Raw genomic sequence first — 9173 nt, 5'->3', positions numbered from 1 at the left:
TTATTTGCTTATGTTAAATGGTATACCCAATATTCTAGGGGTGTTCAAAATCGAACTGTAACTGTCAACCAAGCCACACAATTATCTTATTGGTATCGGGTTATCGAGGTAATGGTTGGCAAATCGATTGAAATTTTATAATTAACGGTTCAATGGTTTGGGGACAAATTACTCAATTTTCTTAACGGATAAATCGTTAGCTTGTTAAGAATTTTTATATTTATACCTTTACCCCTATGTATATAAAGACTACTTAAAATCCTAAATCCCTAATTTCTCAATTCAACACTGGCAATAGTCGTTTCCCTTAGCAGTCAGTTCTTCAAAGTTCAAACATGAATTTGGCCAGACATGGATTGCATGTCACATAGATTTTTCAATGAGATAAGAAGGATATTTGTATGTGCATTTGTTAACTAATTTGTTTTCTCGTAAAAATTATTTTTTCTTTCAACCGAGTTGTCAATTATTTTTTTATCCATACCACATACTTATTCTTCTACTGGATATTGCATGACATGGATTAGAAATTATTATATAAATAAATTGGGACCTAAATTTTTCTTATCTCTAGTTCTCTACTTTTTTTATTGTCTATTTGATTTAGCTGTTAAATTGCCCGATAATCGCTAATCTGATACCAATCCGTTAGATGTCTTATTGATTGGCTAGCAGATTACTATATTTATAAACCAATCACCGATAAGCCGAATTGTTAAGCATACATATTCGTCCGATAAACATCCCTACAATATTTTTGGTATAAATACATTGATATATCATAATTAGTTTTGAATTATGATATACTTTGTTTGAGTACGTTACGTGATATACTCAACATTCTTGGTATAGTACAAAGTATAATCATGATATACTTTGTTCGAGTATGTTAAATGGTATATTCAATATTCTTGGTATACTGCATATTAGTATACTATGATTGCTGTTGAATTCTGATACTCATTTTCTTCGTATACTTCACATAGTATATCATGATTAGTGTAGTATATCAAATTATAGGATTTGTCGATCTAGCTATAAAGAATAAAAGAAAGTGAAAAAGATTGACAAATATTTTATTATAAAAAAAGCTTAAATTTTCTTTTACAATTTTAAAAAATTATCTATAAATATTAAATAAATTTTTTTCTTAAAAAATTAACACGGTAACTCTCGGTAATAATGGATTAATAATTTTATAGAAAGTGTCCCAACACTAGTTTTAGGACTCGATTATTTATCTAGGAAGAACAAAATAAAAATAAAAGTAAAAGTAAGTGGTAAAAGTTTTAGAGGAGCAATTTTACTAAAACAATTAACAAAAAAACTAAGATAAAAAATAATAATAATAAAAAGGAAAAAAAAAAGTGATAGATGTTTTGGGCAAAGAGATTTTACTGAAAAGAGCAAAATTAAAAAAAAAACGAGAATAGCAAAAAAATTAAGACAAAAAAGTGAAGAGTCAAGATTTTTACTAGAAAGAAAAAAAAGAATAAAAAAGAAAAATAAATATAGAGAATGTCGCGCCCCCTTTTTCCCTTCGCGGGAGTCCAGGTTTCGACATTCATGGGGAACAACTCGTTTCCTTTTGGGAATTGGGTATTAGAAGAGTCGCCACCTAACGAATTATGGTGCGTTAGGGTACCTAAAGCGATTAACTCATGTAACTAGTTTGCATTACCAGAGATTAGGATAAGGGCTCGAAATAAACTTGAGGGGAAAGTGTTAGGCACCCCTCGCAGTCCACAACGGTGGGTCCCGACCGAACTACGTGAATTAGTCATTTTAACAAGTAAATAGTTTTAACACATATTTGCAAATAAAGGTAGTTTTCACATTCTAAATACATATATGACCAAGGAAATTCAGATAATGAAAGTAAGAGAGGTACGGACAGCTTACACACGTATATGTCAGGAAAGGGAAGTTTAGATGATTTAAACACATATAGGAATTGGGAAAGGGAAGTCCTAAGTTGATTAGCCTACAGGATCAATCTGTGCAATGCCCGGTAATCCTCCTCAACTAGAAGGGTTACACGTGACATTAGAGCGCAGGTCATCATATCCTTTTACTACCCATTACCCTCCCTTGAGTGGTTATATAAGCGAGTTTAATTAACGACCTCTAAGCGTGCTTCTACCCGTCCCTTCCTTATGGTCCTGGACGAGTTTAGGACCTCTAAATTTGGGCAGTTTTAGATAGCCTAAGGTGTTTAAAAGGGAAAATCTAGGCGACAAGCAAAGAACATATAGGACAATCAAATAGGGAAAGCAGTTAAGGCTCGTGTTTACCTCCGCACGTGCATAAGCAAATAAATAGCACATCTCAAACAACTGATTTTGAATAAGTTTAGAAAGCCTAGGAGCATGATGTCTAGATGAACATTACAAAGCAGGGCATGCAGCGTTTGTTTTTAAGGGAAGTAGCAGGATCGTAACCAGTTTGCCTACTGGTTTTATGGCCTGTTAAGCCTGGATAATTTCACACATAAAGAGAACTGATTTCACAATTATTTAACGTCCTAAGGCTTGCCTAACTGTGTATATGCAGTCACAATTCTGGGAAACAGTTTGAAGTTCTCTTATCCTATAGGCATGCTTTCTAGTGACATGTAACTAGACACTGTATGAAGTTCCAGTTTTAGTACTTAATGCATATGGTAATTACCCTATGGACATGAGTTTTAACGAGTGAAACTGCTATTAGTTCTTATTAGACACGCATACTGACTGAGCAAGTGTGACAACCAATTAAACCTACATGCATGATTTCTAAAGAGACGAATTTGAATATATGTTGTAATGAAAGTTGAACCATAGTTATTTTATTCCCTATAGGCATGACGTCTAATCATGTAAAGCAAAGTAGGCAGAACTTATTTCAACCAAAGCAAACCCTATAGGCAGGTTATCTAACAAAGCACATTTGAGCCAAAGTAAACCCTATAGGCATGTTATCTAGCACACAATAGTGATTAGAGTAAACATCTAGGCAAGTTTTCAAACATGCAATAGCAAAGTGCTTTTGAATGAAGTAAAGCCATAGGCAGGTTATCTAACATACAATAGTGTAAAGTAAACAGATATAGGCATGTTATCTACCTATTTCATGAATATCAAAAATAAGCCCATTTCCCCATTTATTATTACCCCAATTGTCATTACAAATAATTATTACAGCCCATAATCGAATGAATGAATTATAGAGTATATAGACTATAGGAAGCCTACAGCAGGCCCAAATACACCTGGATAGGCCAGACCTTCAATGTAGTCTCAAATGCTCAGAAGTTCCCTGACCAACAAGTGTCTAGGTATGTCAGAGTCCCTAAGAACCTCAAGGATCCCTGGCAGTGCTCACACCAAGACCTTTTACAAGTAAAGACTGATTATGTGCAGTGTGGAAGAGCCAGCCCTGATATGCCAGAGTTTAGAGAGATCTCAAGGATCCCTAGGCTGTACACGTACCAAAGGGGTAAAACTTAATGACCTAAGAGTAAGTGAGGGTGCTTGAAAAGACTTAGTGAGAACAATGCGGAGATAAATTCTTAGGAGTAAAAGATCTTCTGGAATAGATCAGTTTTAAGAAAAATGCTAGTAATGAGACCAGTTTTAGAAAAATACATTTTGAAAACAGTTCAGAGGAGAGCAAATTCAGTAGACAGTCAGTAGATTATAGAAGGTTTAGTTCCACAGACACTTTAGCAAACATGTTGGCACACAGGGGTGAAAAGGGGTTGGGAACACATGAAGATCTTATTGAGGGTGCATGAATGGGGTGCAGGGAGACAGGTAGGCAGTAATATACATGGAACACTTATAGCCTTAACCAATTAACCAGGCTAGCAGGCAACTAAACATGGAGCAAAGAAGTAGATGATAGAACCAGACACACAAGCAGGATTAACCATAAGTAACCAACATGATCACACAACTAAGCACAAGTCAAACAGACTATTCAGGCAAAACATGTGAAGTGTAAACATATTAGTTGCACATTGAGCAAGGCAGAATTTTAGGCATGCTTGAAAAAAGAAGTAAATAAGAGAGTAGGTCAAATTCATAACCAATGAACTAATACATGGATGAAACACATAGAGTTTGAGTGTCAAATGTAACTAGAGACATGTCAGTTGAGGGAAAAGAGTGCAGAATATAGAGCAAGTAACCTCACTATGTAGCCTTAGCTAGACCCACAATAGCACAAGTAACACAAGTAGCAAAGAAGGAGAATAGCTTGAGTGTGGGTGTATATTGTGAACTGATGTCTGTCGAGAACCAGAATAATGGGGGCTTTTATTGCATGTAATAGAGTAGGACACATAAAGTAATAAGCCAATCATATGCACATAAGGTATGTAAATCAACTAACAATCAGTAATGACTCAATTAAGGGCCAGAATCACATAAATAGTACTTAATTTAAGGAAGTCTCACATGGAATCCCTTAGTAAATCAGAGTAAGGTTAATAAGGTAAGAAATAATCAGACAATCGATCAAGTGAAGTTAGTCATGAACAAATTAGCCACAAAATCAGACTAGTATTACTTAATTTAAGGAAAATTGTATATGGAATCAATCAGTAATTAAGGGCTAGGTTAGATAAGGCAAGAACTAACTCCGAAATCAATTAGAAGTTGGTTCTGAAAATCAGAGCATAAAATCAAACTAGTAGCACCAATTAATAATTACACATATGGTAAGAAAGGTAAAATCTAATAAGGAAACACCGGTATTAAGGAAAGTCCAGTTTCAAACTCTAATTTAGGTAAGTAAAATTAATTAATAATTAGTCGACAGAGTTTAAGGCAAACGGATAGAAGTAGCAAATAATCGGTTGAATAATCAGAACTATAAGAGATTAGGCAGAAACACAGAAGCATATAGTAAATAAGAATAAATCAGGAAACCTTAAGAGGTACTTCAGAGACGAAACGTTTAAAAGTTAAATATTTGTAGAAAACCCCATTGAAATCAAGACCTTAATCTTAGGGTAAACCAAAATAAGTTAGGAATAATAATAGGGAAAAATCAGAAGACATCGAGGTGGAAGTACTGAAAAATTAAAGAGGAAATACCAAAATAAACATAAAACAATTTCAGATCGGAGAAGATCTAAATAGATTCAACCAAAAAATTAGCCAAATTCATAAAATAAACAGAATTTAAACCAAATATGGTTTAAATCGGAGATTTGAAACTCTAAAATACGAAGGTATTCGTACTCACAAGTATTGGAATGAATGTAGACGGAAATAGTCAAGCCATGAAAGATCTTGAACCAGATTTGGCTCGATCTTGGCCAGATTTGCTTTGCCATGTCTAGGAAGCAACTAAATAGGGTCGTAGACCAGTAACCATCGGTGAAGAGAGACCGATAATGCAAAGGAACCCATAGCTGATTCCATTTTAGGTCGGAATCGGAGAAGATAACAGGTGACGACGCTAGGGTTAGAGAGGGGTGAGAGATGAGAGCATATGAGGGCAGCGGGTCCGGAAGAAAATGAGTAGGGTTAGGGGTTTTGTTATATTAAAAGGGGGTGGTTGATTTAGGGCCGTTGATCTTCTGAGATCAAAGACCAGGATTAAACGTTTGGTGGGGCGGGTTTAAATTGAACGGGTATTTGGGTCTGGGTTTGGTTGGGCGGGTGCGGGTAATTTGACTAGGCTAGGTTTAAAATTGGGTATTTTCTAGGGCTAGATTTTAAATACTCAATTAATTTAGTTAAATAATTTTATAAAATAATTTAAAAATGATAAAAATGTGATTTATGCTTGAAAATATTTTAAAATACTTATTTAATATTATAAAAATATGAAAAGTCATTTTCTATATGGATAATATAATTGTGCATATATATAGGCTATTGTTGTAAAAATATGCAATTCTAGCCTAAAATGCAAATGTGATTGTATAAAAAATAATTAAAATATTTAAGCATTATATGGGCATAAAATTATGAATTTAGATAATCAAATCTTCATAAAAATAATATGAGGAATAGTAATTGAATGTTTGTATAAATAAAAATACATAAATAAATTATTTTAAGCTCTTTAAAATTATAGAAAAAATTATAAAAATATTTGTGCATGTTTGTAAATGTGTACATAATATTTTGAAAGTATGTATGTATATTTAAATATATATAAAGAAAAAAATTGGGTATCAACAAAGAAAACTAAAAGGAGTGCAAAATTTATCACAAAAAACTAAAGTGAAATATAACCTTAAAATAAAAAATCAAAAAATGACAAATATTTTGTATGAAGAAATTTTACTGAAAAGATAGATTTTTTAAAATTTTAAAAAAAAACACAGCAAAAAATAATTAAAAATTAAGAGAAAAAACATAAAGTAAAAAAAAATAAGGGATTGTTATTGGAAAGAACAAAAATAACCAAAAAAAAAGCAAAGAAAAAAATATTAAAAAAATGTATAATATTTAATAGAAAGAAAATATAAAGTGAAAAAATAACAACAAAATAGAAAGAAAAAAAAAGAAGTAAAAAAGACAAAAAAAAAATGGAATAAACCAAAAAATGAAAAGAAAGAATAGGGGATGACTTTAGGTGGAGTTTGGGCAGAGGAAGCGAGGGGACATCTAGATAATAAAATCTTTAAAAGGGGCATATTTTTTTATTTCTCAAAAAGGGCATTTTGATCATAATATTTTTTAAAAGAGGCTCTTATTGTTTTCTTCTCTTTTTTTCTATCTGATCATATCAGTCTGATATTAGACGTGATTTATTGACATTGTACTCAATTTAACGAGGCCAACTTAGATTGTCACTGGGGCTTTACACGTGCGCGTTGCAATGACTAAGTGCGCCGCAGGCCATTTTTAGTAAAAGAGAAAACGTATGAACTTTTTAAAAGAAAACTTTGATAAATAGTTCTACTGCCACAATTTTGAAGTCACTTCCACAAATTTGAACCACACTCTGATTTTTCCCATATGAAACATTCTGATGATTGTCATATTTTGTGGCAAATTCAAGTGATCACCAATGCAAAATTCTGGCGATTACTTGTCACGATCTGGAATTCCCATCAAAGGGACTGTAATGACGTCTAACATCACACTTGCTAGGCAAGCCAATGTTAGAGTTTTACCGACCATTTTCCTTTATATTTCATTTATTACAATTTAACAAGCAAGAACAAGTAGAACTAAATGCGGAAGTAAATAACATTTTTATCCATATACTATTACCAATAACATTGCTATTACTACCCAGAATCTGGTGTCACAATTCACAAACATACTATGATTTACTACAAATATCGGTCTGAAAGAAATTACATTTATTTTGAAAAGAAAGAAAAAAAAACTGAAATATAGAAATGTAGAAGGGGACGCCAGGACCTGCTGACGCCAACAGGACTACCTTGGGTCTCCAAACTGTGAACCTGCAGACAGTCTCTCAATCAGTCACTACCTGCTCTGATATCTGCACAGAAAGTGTAGAGTGCAGTATCAATAACACTGTCACGACCCGGATTTTCCACCCTCGGGAGCCGTGATGACGCCTACTAGTGAAAGCTAGGCAAGCCAACCGTTTGAACAAATTACCTTTTTCCCATTTTAATCCTTTAACAAATGTGAATCAACAGTTTATAACCAGCGAAATTTAAACGAGCGAAAGAAACAAATAGAACCATTTAAATATTTCTAATACAATTTCTTAAACAAAGACTACTCAGAACTAGTGTCACAACTTTACAGACGGTCTAGGAATACTACAAACAAGGTCCGAAAAATAAATGCGACACTGTTTCTGAAATATGTAAATGAAATTGGGTGAAAGGATAGAGGGAGACGCCAGGTCCTGTGGACGCCATTAGGACTACCTTGGATCTCCGAATGGACTGAAGGCAGCCTCCCAAATCTACGGTCCGAAAGCTGCAATACCAGGATCTACACACAGTGCAGAGTGTAGTATCAGCACAACTGATCCTATGTGCTGGTAAGTGCCTAGCCTAACCTCGGCGAAGTAGTGACGAGGCTAGGACTAGACTACCAAATAAACCTGTGCAGTTAAATCATATGCGGCGGAAAATAAAAGCAGTAATGTACAGTTAGGCATGGGAGGGGGAAAACATGTTGCGGGGAAACATCATTTAAAATAAAAAGATAGCAGGAAAATACGAGGAACACCATATCTCGATTATCAACAAGAATCAGAAATCAAACAAGTGCACGACATCACCCTTCATGATTTTACTCTCGTCCTCACCATAAGAATCAATATAATCTGCGCGGCATCACCCTTTGTGCTTTTACTCTTGTCCTCACCATAAAATCAATATCATCGGCACGGAATTGTACATCGTGTGGTACGACATCACCCTTCGTGCTTTACACTCTTCCTCACAAAATCATGCACAACATTACCCTTCGTGCTTTAACACTCTCTCACCAAAACAATATGCGGCATCACCCTTCGTGCTTTAACACTTTTCCTCACTCAAACAACAATCACAAGCAATAGGGCAAGGAAATAAATAAAATTACAATAAAATTCCAGCAAGGGAACAATATTTCAACAATCAAATCCCGGTAAGGGAACATTATCAAAAGCATCAACATCCCGACAAGGGAGATTGCATTAAAAGCAACAACATCCCGGCAAGGGAGATAATAGAATAATCTCTTCTCTTTTTCACGTTTACTTCACAACTTGAGCCAATGCTTTATAAGGTTCAATTGTCAGTTATACTTCCACAATTCATTATACAACTTGAGCCAACGCTCCTCAATGTTCAAATATCACTATTACTTCCACAAGCTTTGCTCAACAATAAGAATTATCACATAAGGCATGAACAATACAAACGAAGTCACATTAGTCACAGAATAAGACTCACGAGCATGCTTGATACCAACGTATAGATACTCATCACCATGCCTATACGTCGTACTCAATGAATAACATATAGCAAATAGGACACAACTCCTAATCCCTCAAGCTAAGGTTAGACCAAACACTTACCTTGATATGCGTCGAAGTTATGATTTAGTAGGTTGCAGGTGTCACAATTGCGACCAGGGTTTGCAATTGTGAACCCCTCAGACTGCTACTCTCCCATTTGCGACTGATGTTCGCATTTGCGAACTCGCTTTTGCGATGGAATTGTTGCATTTGCGACACTGGAGTATTCCAGG

Source organism: Nicotiana sylvestris, chromosome 12, assembly GCF_000393655.2.
Source record: "Nicotiana sylvestris chromosome 12, ASM39365v2, whole genome shotgun sequence".
Taxonomy (NCBI): domain Eukaryota; kingdom Viridiplantae; phylum Streptophyta; class Magnoliopsida; order Solanales; family Solanaceae; genus Nicotiana; species Nicotiana sylvestris.
This window is presented reverse-complemented; position numbering follows the sequence as displayed.